This window comes from Chiloscyllium plagiosum, chromosome 27 (genome assembly GCF_004010195.1).
Source record: "Chiloscyllium plagiosum isolate BGI_BamShark_2017 chromosome 27, ASM401019v2, whole genome shotgun sequence".
NCBI lineage: Eukaryota > Metazoa > Chordata > Chondrichthyes > Orectolobiformes > Hemiscylliidae > Chiloscyllium > Chiloscyllium plagiosum.
The window spans coordinates 32,885,531-32,899,586 of NC_057736.1; the positions used below are offsets into that span (position 1 = coordinate 32,885,531).

The window sequence follows — 14,056 nt, forward strand, 5'->3', positions numbered from 1 at the left end:
TTGTCAAGGATACAGACTTCTCGAATCTGCAAAATCCTTGCAACCACCTTCACATCTCTTTGATACACTAACAGACTTATGGGCGGCACGGTGGCCCAGTGGTTAGCACTGCTGCCTCACAGCGCCTGTAGACCTGGGTTCAATTCCCGACTCAGGCGACTGACTGTGTGGAGTTTGCACATTCTCCCCGTGTCTGCGTGGGTTTCCTCCGGGTGCTCCGGTTTCCTCCCACAGTCCAAAGATGTGCGGGTCAGGTGAATTGGCCATGCTAAATTGGCCATAGTGTTAGGTTTAAGGGGTAAAGGTAGGGGTATGGGTGGGTTGCGCTTCGGCGGGTCGGTGTGGACTTGTTGGGCCGAAGGGCCTGTTTCCACACTGTAAGTAATCTAATCTAAAAAAAAAAAAGACCGCTCACGAGGCACAGAAAATGCACTGTAGGGCACAGTGGCAACCATTATTGTGAAGGCTGTTGTAATGACACTTTGTGTCCATGGACAGGGATCCAGCTCATGAAGGAGACCAGGCTGGGTCTCAGGGCAGCTCACATGGCTCTCAACAACTTTCATACTCACCCCAGCCATGCCTTGCCTTGCTATGCCAAGCTGTTCATGCATTGAATGTCAGCCAGATGTAAAAGCTGTCACTAGTGGCATTTGAGGGTGCTCTTTAGTGTGGATAGGGAGAAGGGCTGCTTGGAAATATTTAATTGTCTTGAACAAGAGGACCATTTTGGTGACTGCACTATAAGAGGGCAATATAAGACTAGAGCATGTGCCAGCTGCCTCTGGCACAAATACTGCACATTCATTCAACCAAATGGCCATAGCACAAATTGGGTAGGACTTGGCCCTCCGTCCAGTCAAGGGGGGAGCACTCATCTATCAGGGAGTTCTGGGACCATCAGGCATGGGCACAGTTTGCACATAGTCCAGAGGCTTTGTCAGAGTCAGTCATCCACTTGCTTACCTCACAGGCAGGGGAATCGACCCAGTATGGTCCGAGGAGATTTTGCGGTCAGTCCTGTCCGAGCAATTAGGGGAACCACTGCCATTGTTAGTGAGGGAGTTACAAATACATCAGATTTCAGTCATATCGAGGGACTGTTAATCAAAATTGATCAGGTTGAGTGAGTGCAGAGCCCAAAGGTCCAGTCCACAAGTTAAATGCATGCCCCTGAGCACAGTTTCGGAGAAAGTGAGGACTGCAGATCCTGGAGATCAGAGTCGAGAGTGAGGCCTCATTCCTGACGAAGGGCTTTTGCCCGAAATCACAATCTTCCTGCTCCTCAGATGCTGCCTGACCTACTGTGCTTTTCCAGCACCACGCTCTCGACCCTGAGCACAGAATCCTTGCCAAAATATTGTAATAATAGTAGTTTGTACATCCCAAGGTGAATCAGTGAAGTACAGAATTGTTCTGTAAGTGGATCAGAGATAGGCCATAAGTGTTCATAGAGAGTGTCACATGTTGAATGCTAATTTCTGTGGATATGGGGTGTCTGTTCCCTTGGAGCATGCCAGAAAAATGTCAGACATGGAGGTCGTTTGGAACAAGTGGCAGTTGAACCCATCAAGAAATCCCATTCTCGAGTTTTTCTGACAGCTGTATGGCCAGCTAAATAAGATCACAACTCATTTAACTAGTAATAAAGAGCATCAATTGGGGACTTGCCGCTCCTGGAGTGAACCTTGCCACGTAGTTTGAGCAGCACAGGAGGCTGTGACAACATGACCATCACTCAGGGCCTGAGAAGATTCAGCTCCAGTTTCTTATGGGGGGGGTGTGGTGTGAATAACTTATTCATTTGTCCCACAATAAAATGGAAGCTGGATTTACTGTATGATATAGAAACTTTGAAAATATATGAAATTCTATCAATATCAGCCAGATATTTGCAGTTCTGGAGTGTTAAATTGGTCCAGGGAAAGGACATATCAAGTATGAAGTCAGGAAAATATACTGATACTTTTCTATTCATAACAACAACATTCTCGTCATTAATGTCCTTGATAACAGGATTGGGAACTACCTGATTAAGAAAAGAACTGATGGCTGGCTCTGAGAGGGAGTAAAGGCATGGATAATCGACTCTGGTTTATGATGGTTGCATTCCTGTTGGGACTATGGGAATATCATCTGAAATGCAACCAGTCACAAGTGAATAACAGGGACTTTGATATGAAATTAATATCCTGACTGTGACTTGATTACCTTTGGAGTTCTGGGAGGAATTTTCAGAGAGATCATCTTGCTGGATATGTTACTTTTTGATTTATTTTCTTCTGGAGATTAAACAGGCTGGGGATTGTGTGTGACAGCACAAATATGGTATATTGGTAGAAATCAGCTCAGTGGGTTTTTTTTAAGCCTCCATAAGCTCTTATGAGATGTTGGAGGACAAAGCACAAGAGTAAAGGTGATCACAAAGAAAAGCAGGATCTAACAGCTATCTTGAGGGTGAACATAAACACAAAGAATGCTCAATGCTGAGTCTACAGAATGAAATTGCCAAGCACTTGCTGCAACATTGACCCTTGAGTAAATTTACATTTATAAGCACAGCAAGACAATTTTAAAGCTACTTGCATTGCTACCTCACAGGTATGAGACTTACAAGTGTTAAATGCAAGTTGCAGCTATGATTATGTTCTTCTTCATATGCATGAACATATTTGGGAGCAGATTAATTAAACTGGTCAAGGTGTGGAAACATCGTCTGGGGTGACCTTGATTGCAGACAACATGCATAAGGACATAAAAATTTTATAGCTCATTATAAAAACAAAAAGCTTTTTTCTCCTGAAGTTGCCACCCAAATACCCAATCTTCACGTATGAACCAATTGAGTGGCAGGTGCAAGTTACGATCAGGTTATCCTATGTTTTGTGGGTGATCCCACGCACTTCTAAAAAGTGGCCAATGGATGAAAATCCAATGGGCCAGACCTTTGGGAATCGAAATCCCTGTAGTAAAAGCATTTTATTCCAATCCAATCTTTCTGATTTCACCACTGATAATGTTAGATGCAAACACATTCATATACTGTCTACATTTGATATAACAAGCCATTTTCTCATGAATTGTGGATACAGTTTGCAAAGATGGCTAATGCAGCAGAACATGGGTGACAGTAGAACAATAGAGCTCTGTAGACGCTAGGTTACTGAACTGAGATAAAATATGCAGCTACAGCTATTTACGCATAAGACATATATAAGAACATTTCACACTACTCAGTGCTCTTGAATTACTCAATCAATCTGTTACAACACTAAGATTCTTCAGTTTTTTTTAGTTAAGATTCTTCAGGTAATCATAGACTTAGATTCTGAAGTAGTTATAGATTCACCTAGCACTAAAGGCATTAAGGGAAATGTTTCAAATAAAATTATGAGAGCAAACCATTCTCAGACAGCAAAAGTAGCCCCCATATCATTACAAGGAAAAAAGAGAATCTGGTAACATCATGAAACCATGGAGACCTAGGAAGTGGACCACAAGGCTGTCCATCTCTTTGTTGTTCAATGACATGACTAACGTCTTTGAAAATACTTTGAAATTGCTGAGTGCAGCATTACTTCCTTCGGGTTAGCGACTATCAACAGTTAAAACTGTGTACATGACAGCAAGTAAATTGCTGAGGCAAGCCTGAAGTGCAGAAGATGCTGTATCAGAGATCCACTTACGACAGGATAATTCAGCACTGCTGACCAATAGTAAACAAAGGGGGGTGCGGGGGAGATGGGATTCCGCGATAAGTTTAAACGGTATAAGTTGATATTCTGAAGCTTTTTCTGTGCCTTATTACTCTGGAGTAACAAAGCTGTACCCAAAATAAAGCTGCAATAAAGGCCACCTGAAACCATCCCGTGACTCAGATTCTCATTGGAAAATATAAGATCTACCAGAAATCGAGCTTTGGATTCTCTAAGTATTTTCAAACATGAATTTTTGTGAGGCATGGGATCAAAGGTACTGTGAAAGACAAATTACTACCAAAATTGTTTAGAGCGGCGAGTTGGATAAATAAAATCGTAATACTCAAACAAAAATACATTCTCTCCCATTGGATTAAGCACAATTTGAAAAACAAAACAACCTTTCTTATGAAACTATTGTCTGCTCTCTTATTCATTTTCCATTTAGCTCTGTTTCAAAGTCTCACCTGTAAGTGGTTTATTATTACAAATGAATTCACCACTGAATAAAAACCTGTCTTGTTATGATTGATGTAAAGACTATTTGCAATATAAATTAACCATGAGATATAAAGTTCTTCACAAATCTGAATAAACATGATCGATCACATTGTTTTAATTCATCTTATCTACTGCATTTGACACTTTCCATGCACCAAGTGGAGAGACTGGTTTTGGACAGTGATGCTCCATAGAGAAGAGAGAGAGAGAGAGAGAGACTTGAGACGAACTGATTGCTTTATTTCCTCCTGTGGTTTCCGCTGGCAATTCTTCTGTACTGCAACATCTGAGGCACAACAGTGTGCAGAATTGCTGGCCTGCAGGCCATGCAGCCCTGCATGGGTCAGCATTCTACCACATCATGGCATCACCAGCTAACAATCAGGATTCTTTCTTGATTTGATGAGTGTACTGTGGTTGCCTCCCATCTCACTGTCAGGCAGTTGAAGATTTTAACAAACCCCTGAGCTATCAATCAAACTGATTGCGATATTCAAATGTTACAATCCAGCAATGGAATTTGAAATGCCCCTCAGGCTTGCAACCTAAAAATAGGTGTTTAGATCAGAGTGGTGCTGGAAAAGCACAGCAGGTCAGGCAGCATCCGAGGAGCAGGAAAATCAATACTTTCGGGCAAAAGCCCTTCATCAGGAATATTCTGGAATATTCAGGACTATTCCTTACGAAGGGCTTTTGCCCAAAACGTCGATTTTCCTGCACCTCAGATGCTGCCTGACCTGCTGTGCTTTTCCAGCACCACTCTGATCTAAACTCTGGTTTCCAGCATCTGCAGTCCTCACTTTTGCCTACCTAAAACTAAGTGACCAAGCATATTCAAAAGACAACATTTGCTGAGGATAAATTTGATAATCTATCGATTCCCCATGGGTGACTGGTGAGCAAGGCTAGATCTCATGGAATACAGGGAGAACTAACCATTTAGATACAGAATTGGCTGAAAGGTAGAAGACAGAGGGTGGTAGCCGAAGGTTGTTTTTCAGACTGGAGGCCTGTGACCAGTGGAGTGCCACAAGGATCGGTGCTGGGTCCACTACTTTTCATCATTTATATAAGTGATTTGGATGTGAGCATAAGAGGTATCGTTAGTAAGTTTGCAGCTGACTCCAAAATTGGAGGTGTAGTGGACAGCAAAGAAGGTTACCTCAGATTACAATGGGATCTTGTTCAAATGGGCCAATTGGCTGAGGATTAGCAGGTGGAGTTTGATTCGGATAAATGGGAGGTGTTGCATTTTGGGAATGCAAATCTTAGCAGGACTTACACACATAATGGGAAGGTCCGAGGGAGTGTTGCTGAACAGCCACCTTGGAGTGCAGGTTCATACCTCCTCGAAAGTGGAGTTGCAGGTAGCTAGGATAGTGAAGGCGGCATTTGGTATGCTTTCCTTTATTGGTCAGAGTATTGAGTACAACAGTTTGAAGGTCATGTTGTGGCTGTACAGGACGTTGGTAAGGTCACTTGTCTGAATATTGCGTGCAATTCTGGTATCCTTCCTATTGGAAGTATGTTGTGAAACTTGAAAGGGTTCAGAGAAGATTTACAAGGATATTGCCAGGGTTGGAGGATTTGAGCTCTCGGGAGAGGTTGAACAGGTTGGGGCTGTTTTCCCTGGAACGTCGGAGGCTGACCTTATAAAGGTTTATAAAACTATGAGGATAAACAGACAAAGTGTTTTCCCTTGGGTGGGAGAGTCCAGAACTAGAGGGCATAGGTTTAGGGTGGGAGGGGAAAGATATAAAAAGGACCTAAGGGGCAACATCTTAACGCAGAGGGCGGTACGTGTATGGAATAAGCTGACAGAGGAAGTGGTGGCGGCTGGTGCAATTGCAACATTTATAAGGCATCTGGATGGGTATATGAATAAAAAGGGTTGGAGAGATATGGGCCAAGTGCTAGCAGGTGGAACTAGATTGGGTTGGGATATCTGGTCGGCATGGACGAGTTGGACCAAAGGGTCTGTTTCCATGCTGTACGTCTCTGTGACTCTAAGTGTGGTACATTTTTAGATCAATTACTGAAATGTGGAGAATGATAGAGTTAACACGGATGAGGGATTAAAGTGTTGTATTGCACAACTTCAAGATGTTTTGGTCTGTTTCAAATACTCCTGAACATTCCCAGTCCTTTTGTTTGCTTGTGACAACAAAATTCCAGTAGATAATGGGGTAAGATAGGTTAGTCAGCTGATTGACAATGACCTGGCATTAGCTCTGTGCTACAAGAGCTAAGTCATGCACTAGAAAGGGAATTCAGAAATTATCGGACCTTTAATTTTCCCAGCACTACCATCTATCTCAGAATCTACTTTGTGATTTGGTCAAGAACAATGCTCTCTGATGAGTTGAGTATATTCATTATTGCCCTTTTCAAGCCAAGTGCATTTTTATGTTATGGAGCTCCATATCTAAATGGAGATATGGAGTTAAAAATTGTTTCATAGCTTCATGCTCTTCCCATAACCATTTCAATGATGAACTCCCCACCTGGTAACAAGGGACTCATGCACAGCTTAGAGTAGAGAGGAAGAATATAAATTACCTACAAACTTGGAAAGCAACAATTAATTGCATATTAATGGTCTGCATAATTATCTCAGCCCCAATTGTGTTGAAGAGTCAGAGAGTCAACAAATCCTCCTCTTATTCTTTCGAAGAGTGCTCTTGTCTAAAAGAGTTTAAACCATGTTTTCACCAGCATACTTAAATTGCTTCTTTGCATGTCTATTGACTCAGTTGTATGTATCTCATTAATTTTTTAATGAATTTTCATTGCACTAAGCCTGGAGAGATTCTTAATACACATGCATGGTGAAACAAATGCTTTAATTAATCCCATTCAGAAGACCAATCTCAGTATTGCAGGCACCACAGTGGCTCAGTGGTTAGTGCTGTTGCCTCACAATGCCAGGGATTCAGGTTCAATCCCACCCTCAGGTGACTGTCTGTGTAGAGTTTGCACATTCTTCCCATGTCTGAGTGAGTTTCCTTTGGATGCTCCTGTTTCCTCCTATAGTCCAAAAGATGTGCAGGTCAGGTGGATTGGCCATGCCAATGGCCCATAGTGTGCAGGCGAAATGGATCAGCTATGGGAAATGCTGGGACAGGGTGGGATGCTCTTTGGAGGGTCTGTGTGGACTCTATGGGCCGAATGGCCGGATCCTATGATGATCACCCTCCACTGAATTATTTGGATGCACATCACGATCATCCTGTTAGTTGTAAGTGACACTAATAATCTTTCTGGATTGCAACAAAGATCATTATCAGAGAAAAAAAATCAAAGGTTTTCATACATGCTTAATGTGAAGAGAGGTTAGTCACTACAAGATATTCAGAAAAATGAATCGATAATATCAGGTGTGTATGATGACCATCTTGATTTTTGCCAAAGCTGAGGTGACCAAGTTGAAAGTTCAGCCTTTTTAAAGACTTTTCTGATCTGTTAACTTCTATTCTTCTCTCACCCATCTGCTCAGTGTTGGACATGTAATCCGAGATGGAGGATGGGAAAAATTTCTGGCTGTAACAGTTGCTCCTTTTTTGAGGTACTTTAGGTGCTAGAGGTGATTTCCTCAAATTCCAGGAGCAGCAATTACTGTGTTATATGCTGTTGCATTATTTTGGAACTTTGGAGAAAAAAGTCAAAACAGCACTTTTAAAAGGTAGAAGAACAGACAAAGGAAGCACATGGTGGAGAAAGAGAAAGAGAGAGAGAGAGAAAGAAAGAAACCCATATTGTAAACTGACAGGGTTAGCAGTTACTGCCTTTGCTGTTTGAATTCATCCATCGCTGGACATTGGAGTGCATCAGGGAAAATTAAAAAAACAGTGACATTCACAACTGATCTTGGAGGAACCTGCTGGGAGAGGTCACAGCACAGCAACAGATAAGTGGATATTTTAAGCGTGGCCTCAAAATAAGTCTGCAGTCGTGTGTAGAGTAGGTTCTTTCTTGATTATGTTTTATTGAGCTATGTCTCTTGATTAAATTTAAAATATAAGCCATAAGTATTAATTTAAACTAGAGCAGTGTTTTGCAGAAGAATAAGACAGTGCAATTTTCTGGTACTGTAGGTTGAAAGAAGCCCTTCATAGAGTGATATGCTCTTCTTGTCGGATGTGGGAGTTTAGGGAGAGTTTACAGAATACTGATGATTAGATCTGCAATAAATGCCGTTAGTTGCGAATCCGATCAGATCGAATGGATCGGTTGGAGAGGCAGCTAGAGGCAATAATGAATTTACAAGGGCAAGGGGATGTGACGGATGGAATTGGAAGGGGGGAAGTCTCAGATACAGTCACAAAGAGGGGTTAACTCCAGGAAAGGTAAGAGAGGTAGACAGCTAGTGCAGGAGCCTTCTGTGGCTATCCCCATTTCAAACAAGTATGCTGTTTTGGAAAATGTAGGGGGTGACAGATTCTCAGGGGAACGTAGCATGAACAGCCAAGTTTCTGGTATTGAGACTTGCTCTAATGTAATGAGAGGTACGTCGGATTCCATGTGATCGACTGTCTTAGGGGATTCTCTAGTCCGAGATACAGACAGACATTTCTGTGGCCAGCAACCAAAAATCAGAATGGTGTGTTGCTTCCCTGGAGCCAGGATCAAGGATATCTCAGAGAGGGTGTAGAATGATCTCAAGGAGGAGAGAGACCAGCAGGAGGTCATTGTACACATTGGAACCAACGACATAGGAAGGGAAAAGGTTGAGATTCTAAAGGGAGATTACAGAGAGTTAGGCAGGAATTTAAAAAGGAGGTCCTCAAGAGTAGTAATATCTGGATTACTCCCAGTGCTACGAGCTAGTGAGGGCAGGAACAGGAGGGTAGAGCAGATGAATGCATGGCTGAGGAGCTGGTGTATGGGAGAAGGATTCACACTTTGGATCACTGCAAGCTGTTTTGGGGTAGAAGTGACCTGTACAAGAAGGACGGATTGCACCTGAATTGGAAGAGGACTAATATATTGGCAGGGAGATTTGCTAGAGCTGCTCAGAAGGATTTAAACTAGTAAGTTGGCGGGGTGGGATGGAGGGAGATAGTGAGGAAAGAGATCAATCTGAGACTATTACAGTTGAGAACAAAGGCAAGTCAAACAGTCAGGGCAGGCAGGGATAAAGCACAGAACAAGGTAGTACTGATAAATTAAACTGCATTTATTTCAAAGCAAGAGGCCTAACAGGGAAGGCAGATGAACTCAGGGCACGGTTAGAAACATGGGACTGGGATATCATAGCAATTGCAGAAACATGGCTCAGGGATGGACAGGACTGGCAGCTTAATGTTCCAGGACACAAATGCTGCAAGAAGGATAGAAACGGAGACAAGAGAGAAGGGGGAGTGGTGTTTTTGATAAGGGATAACATTACAGCTATACTGAGGAAGGGTATTCCTGGAAATACATCCAGGGAAGTTATTTGGGTGGAACTGAGAGATAAGAAAGTGATAATCACCATATTGGGATTGTATATACACCCCCTAATAGTCAGAGGAAAATTGAGAAATAAATTTGTAAGGAGATCTCAGCTATCTGTAAGAATAATAGGGTGATTAAGGAAGTGGATTTTAACTTTCCAAATCATAGACTGGGACTGCCATCATGCTAAGGGTTTAGATGGAGAAGAATTTGTTAAGTGTGCACAAGAAAGCATGTGGATGTACCTACAAGAGAAGGTGCAAAAATAAGGCAGGACAGGTGACTGAGGTGTCAGTGGGGGAGCACTTTGGGGCCAGCGACCATAATTCTATTAGTTTTAAAATAGTGATGGAAAAGGATAGACCAGATCTAAAAGTTGAATTTCTAAATTGGAGGAAGGCCAACTTGATGGTATTAGGCAACAACTTTCAAAGGCTGATTGGGTGCAGATGTAAAGGGATGGCTGGAAAATGGGAAGCCTTCAAAAATGAGAGGACAGTCCAGAGAAAGTATATTCCTGTCAGTGTGAAAGGGAAGGCTGGTAGGTGTAGAGAATGCTAGATGACTAAAGAAATTCAGGGTTTGGTGAAGAAAAAGAAGGAGGCATATGTCAGATGTAGACAGGATAGATCGAGTGAATCCTTAGAAGAGTATAAAGGCAGTAGGAGTATACTTAAGAGAGAAATCAGGACGGCAAAAAGGGCAAATAGAGTTAAGAAGAATCGAAAGCATTTTTACAAATACATTAAGGACAAAAGAGTAACTAGGCAGAGACTAGGGCCCCTCAAAGATCAGCAAGGTACCCTTTGTGTGGAGCCGCAAAAGATGGGGGAGATACTAAATGAGTATTTTGCATCAATGTGTACTGTGGAAAAGGACACAGAAGATATAGAATGTAGGGAAATAGATGGTGACATCTTGAAAAATGTCCATATTACAGAGGAAGAAGTGCTGGATGTCTTGAAACGCATAAAAGTGGATAAATCCCCAGGACCTGATCAGGTGTACCCTAGAACTCTGTTAGAGGCTAGGGAAGTGATTGTTGCACCTCTTACTGAGATATTTGTATCATTGATAGTCACAGGTGTGGTGCCGGAAGACTGGAGGTTGGCTAACGTGGTGCCACTGTTTAAGAAAGGTGGTAAGGACAAGCCAGGGAACTACAGATCGGTGAGCCTGATGTCAGTGGTGGGCAAGTTGTTGGAGGGAATCCTGAGGGACAGGATGTTACATGTATTTGGAAAGGCATGGACTGATTAGGGATAGTCAACATGGCTTTGTGTTTGGGAAATCTTGTCTCACAAACTTGATTGAGTTTTTTGAAGAAGAAACAAAGAGGAATGATGAGGGCAGAGCAGTAGATGTGATCTATATGGACTTCAGTAAGGCGTTTGACAAGGTTCCCCATGGGAGACTGGTTAGCATGGTTAGATCTCACGGAATACAGAGAGAACTAGCCATTTGGATACAGAACTGGCTGAAAGGTAGAAGACAGAGGGTAGTGATGGAGGGCAGTTTATCAGACTTGAGGCCTGTGACCAGTGGAGGGCCACAAGGATTGGTGCTGGGTCCACTACTTCTCATCATTTATATAAATGTTTTGGATGTGAGCATAAGAAGTATAGTTAGTATGTGTGCAGATGACACACATAGAAGAAGAGAAGAAGATTACCTCAGATTACAATGTGATCTTGATCAGATGAGCCAATGGGCTGAGAAGTGGCAGATGGAGTTTAATTTAGATAAACGTAAGCTGCTGCATTTTGGGAAAGCACAGGACTTATACACTTAATTGTAAGGTCCTTGGGAGCGTTGCTGAACGAAAAGACCTTGGAGTGCAGGTTCATAGCTCTTTGAAAGTGGAGTTGCAGGTAGCTAGGATAATGAAGAAGGCATTTGGTATGCTTTCATTTATTGGTCAGAGTATTGAGTAAAGGAGTTGGGAGGCCATGTTGTGGTGGTACAAGACATTGGTTAGGCCACTGTTGGAATATTGCGTGCAATTCTGGTCTCTTTCCTATTGGAAAGCTGTTGTGAAATTTGAAAGGGTTCAGAAAAGATTTACAAGGATGTTACCAGGGTTGGAGGATTTGAGCCATAGGGAGAGGTTGAATAGGCTAGGGCTGTTTTCCCTGGAGAGTCGTAGGCTGAGAGGTGACCTTATTGAAGTTTACAAAATCATGAGGGGCATGGATTGGATAAATAGATAAAGTCTTTTCCCTGAGGTGGGGCATAGTTTTAGGGAGAGAGGGGAAAGATACAAAATAGACCTAAGGGGCAACTTTTTCACGCAGAGGGTGGTACGTATATGGAATGAGCTGCCAGAGGAAGTGGTGGAGGCTGGTACAATTGCAAAATTTCAAAGACATCTGAATGGATAGATAAATAGGAAGTGTTTGGAGGGATATGGGCCAGGGACTAGATTGGGTTGGGATATCTGGTCGGTATGGACGAGTTGGACCGAAGAGTCTGTTTTCATGCTGTCCATCTCTATGACTGTATGACTCTATAATATGAAAATGGAGGTTGTCACTTAAAGGAAGTGGAATACCCTCTGGTGCTGTCTTTTAAATAGGATGCTATACTGAGGTACAGCCTGCATTCACAGGTATACGTAAAATATGTCATGCTACTGTTTCGAAGAAGAGCAGAGGAGGTGTCCAATTTCCAAATCAGTGCTTATTCCACGTGACTTGAATGAATTACCCTGTCTTTATCACATTGTGACAGCTTGCTTTACACAAATTGGCTGCTACACTTCCTAATTGGCAATAGTGACCACACTTCAAAACACATTTGCTTCATTTGTTCATGGGGTTCTGATGCCATTAGCTAGGCCAGCATTTATTGCACACCCTTGATTGCCTTTGAACGCTGGGGGACACTCGGCCATTTCAGAATCAATCAAATGCTGCGGGTCTGGAGTCACATGTAGACAAAACCATATGAGGATGGGACATTTCCTTCCTCAAAGGAAACTCAGATGTTTTTTTTAAAAAAATGTCAATCAACTCTGGTTACATTCTAGATTATTACTTAATTAAAATTTCACCTTCTGTCATGTGCCCATAATATTACTCTGGGTCTCTATAAGATTAGTCCCATGATATTACAACTACAATGCTGCCTCCCCATATGTTTAGAACATCAGCTTGTGATGCTATGGTCAATAAATGGCACTACAGAAATGCTAATCTTTCCCAGTATAGGTAGACGTTTTCCAAAATCCGGAAATACAAAAAGCTCCAAAATCCAAAGGTTTCTTCATGAAATTTCTATCTCATTAACAAGATTGTTTGGCTTGCAAACAGTTAACCCAACTCCACACCCACTTGATGTGTGTCACTCAGATATGACATGGGTGGGCGTGGCCCAGCATTGGTAGGCCTCAATTCTGTCTCAGGGCCCACATTACTCATAGTGAGTTTCTGCTTGGTAAAATTTTATTAAATTCCACCGTCAAACTACCACTTGTTCCAAAATTTGAAAAATTCCAAATTTCGAAAATCAGCTGGTCCTGAATGTTTTGGATAACAGATTGTGTACTTGTACTGCGTCTATAGATAGATAATGAAAATTTACTTCGCAGGCAGATAAGCTTTCCCTTATCAGTAAAACTTTGTACCTCTCTAACTCAAAAGGCAGTAAATGCAGTGACAATCGAAGCTTACAAGAAATAAGATCAATCATATGTTGAGATAAGGATATTTAGAGCAAAGGCAATAAAGTGGAACTTATGTGCAACGCAGAAATGTTCTTCGTGAAAACAAAGACAAGCTTAAGGAGCTGAATGACATACTTTTCCTCATCTCCCTCATGAATGTATGAAATAATTAAGTTAGATGTATTACAAAACATTAATGTCCCATTATGGTGCATTTACTCTCTATTTTCTTCTTCAAGCTCGCAAGTATTCATTTAGCCAATTCTTTTTGCAATAGCATTTTCATGGGTCAAGTCTGCAATTATACCCAATTGTACAGTTGTAAATAAAACAATGTATTGCAGATGGAAGCAGAAGTTTATATCGTTCATCGATTAATTAAAAATGAATTCCAATGGTGGAATTTATCAAGTTATCAATACAAACAAGCCCAACTAACAAAACAAAATTATAATTCACTTCAGTCTTCTCTAACTCTTTCCATCATACATCACGCTCAAAATTGATCTTCCCAAAGGAGGAATTTCTCCCACACTCGGTGTAAGAAACTGCCATCCTAATTTGTACCTCATCTTTCTCCACTGTATCTCTGCCCCTCACCACTCGGTCGCTCAGATTGGAAAGGGTCTTCAGTGCAAACTTGTGTATCATTTTCAGAGTGGTTAATACAATTTGACAGCAAATGCAGCCCAAATGTATATCTAAACAATACTTAAGGGATGGTTGGATGTGGTGCTTTTGTTTTCTGGGAATTGCC

At 41.9% G+C, this 14,056-nt stretch overlaps 1 protein-coding gene across 2 annotated transcripts in view; it reads right to left on the reverse strand.

Moving 5' to 3' along the window:
- The window catches only part of csmd2 (CUB and Sushi multiple domains 2), a 1,704,811-nt gene that overhangs the window by 331,158 nt on the left and 1,359,597 nt on the right, over positions 1-14,056 (reverse strand). The gene's annotated exons all lie outside the window — the stretch shown is intronic.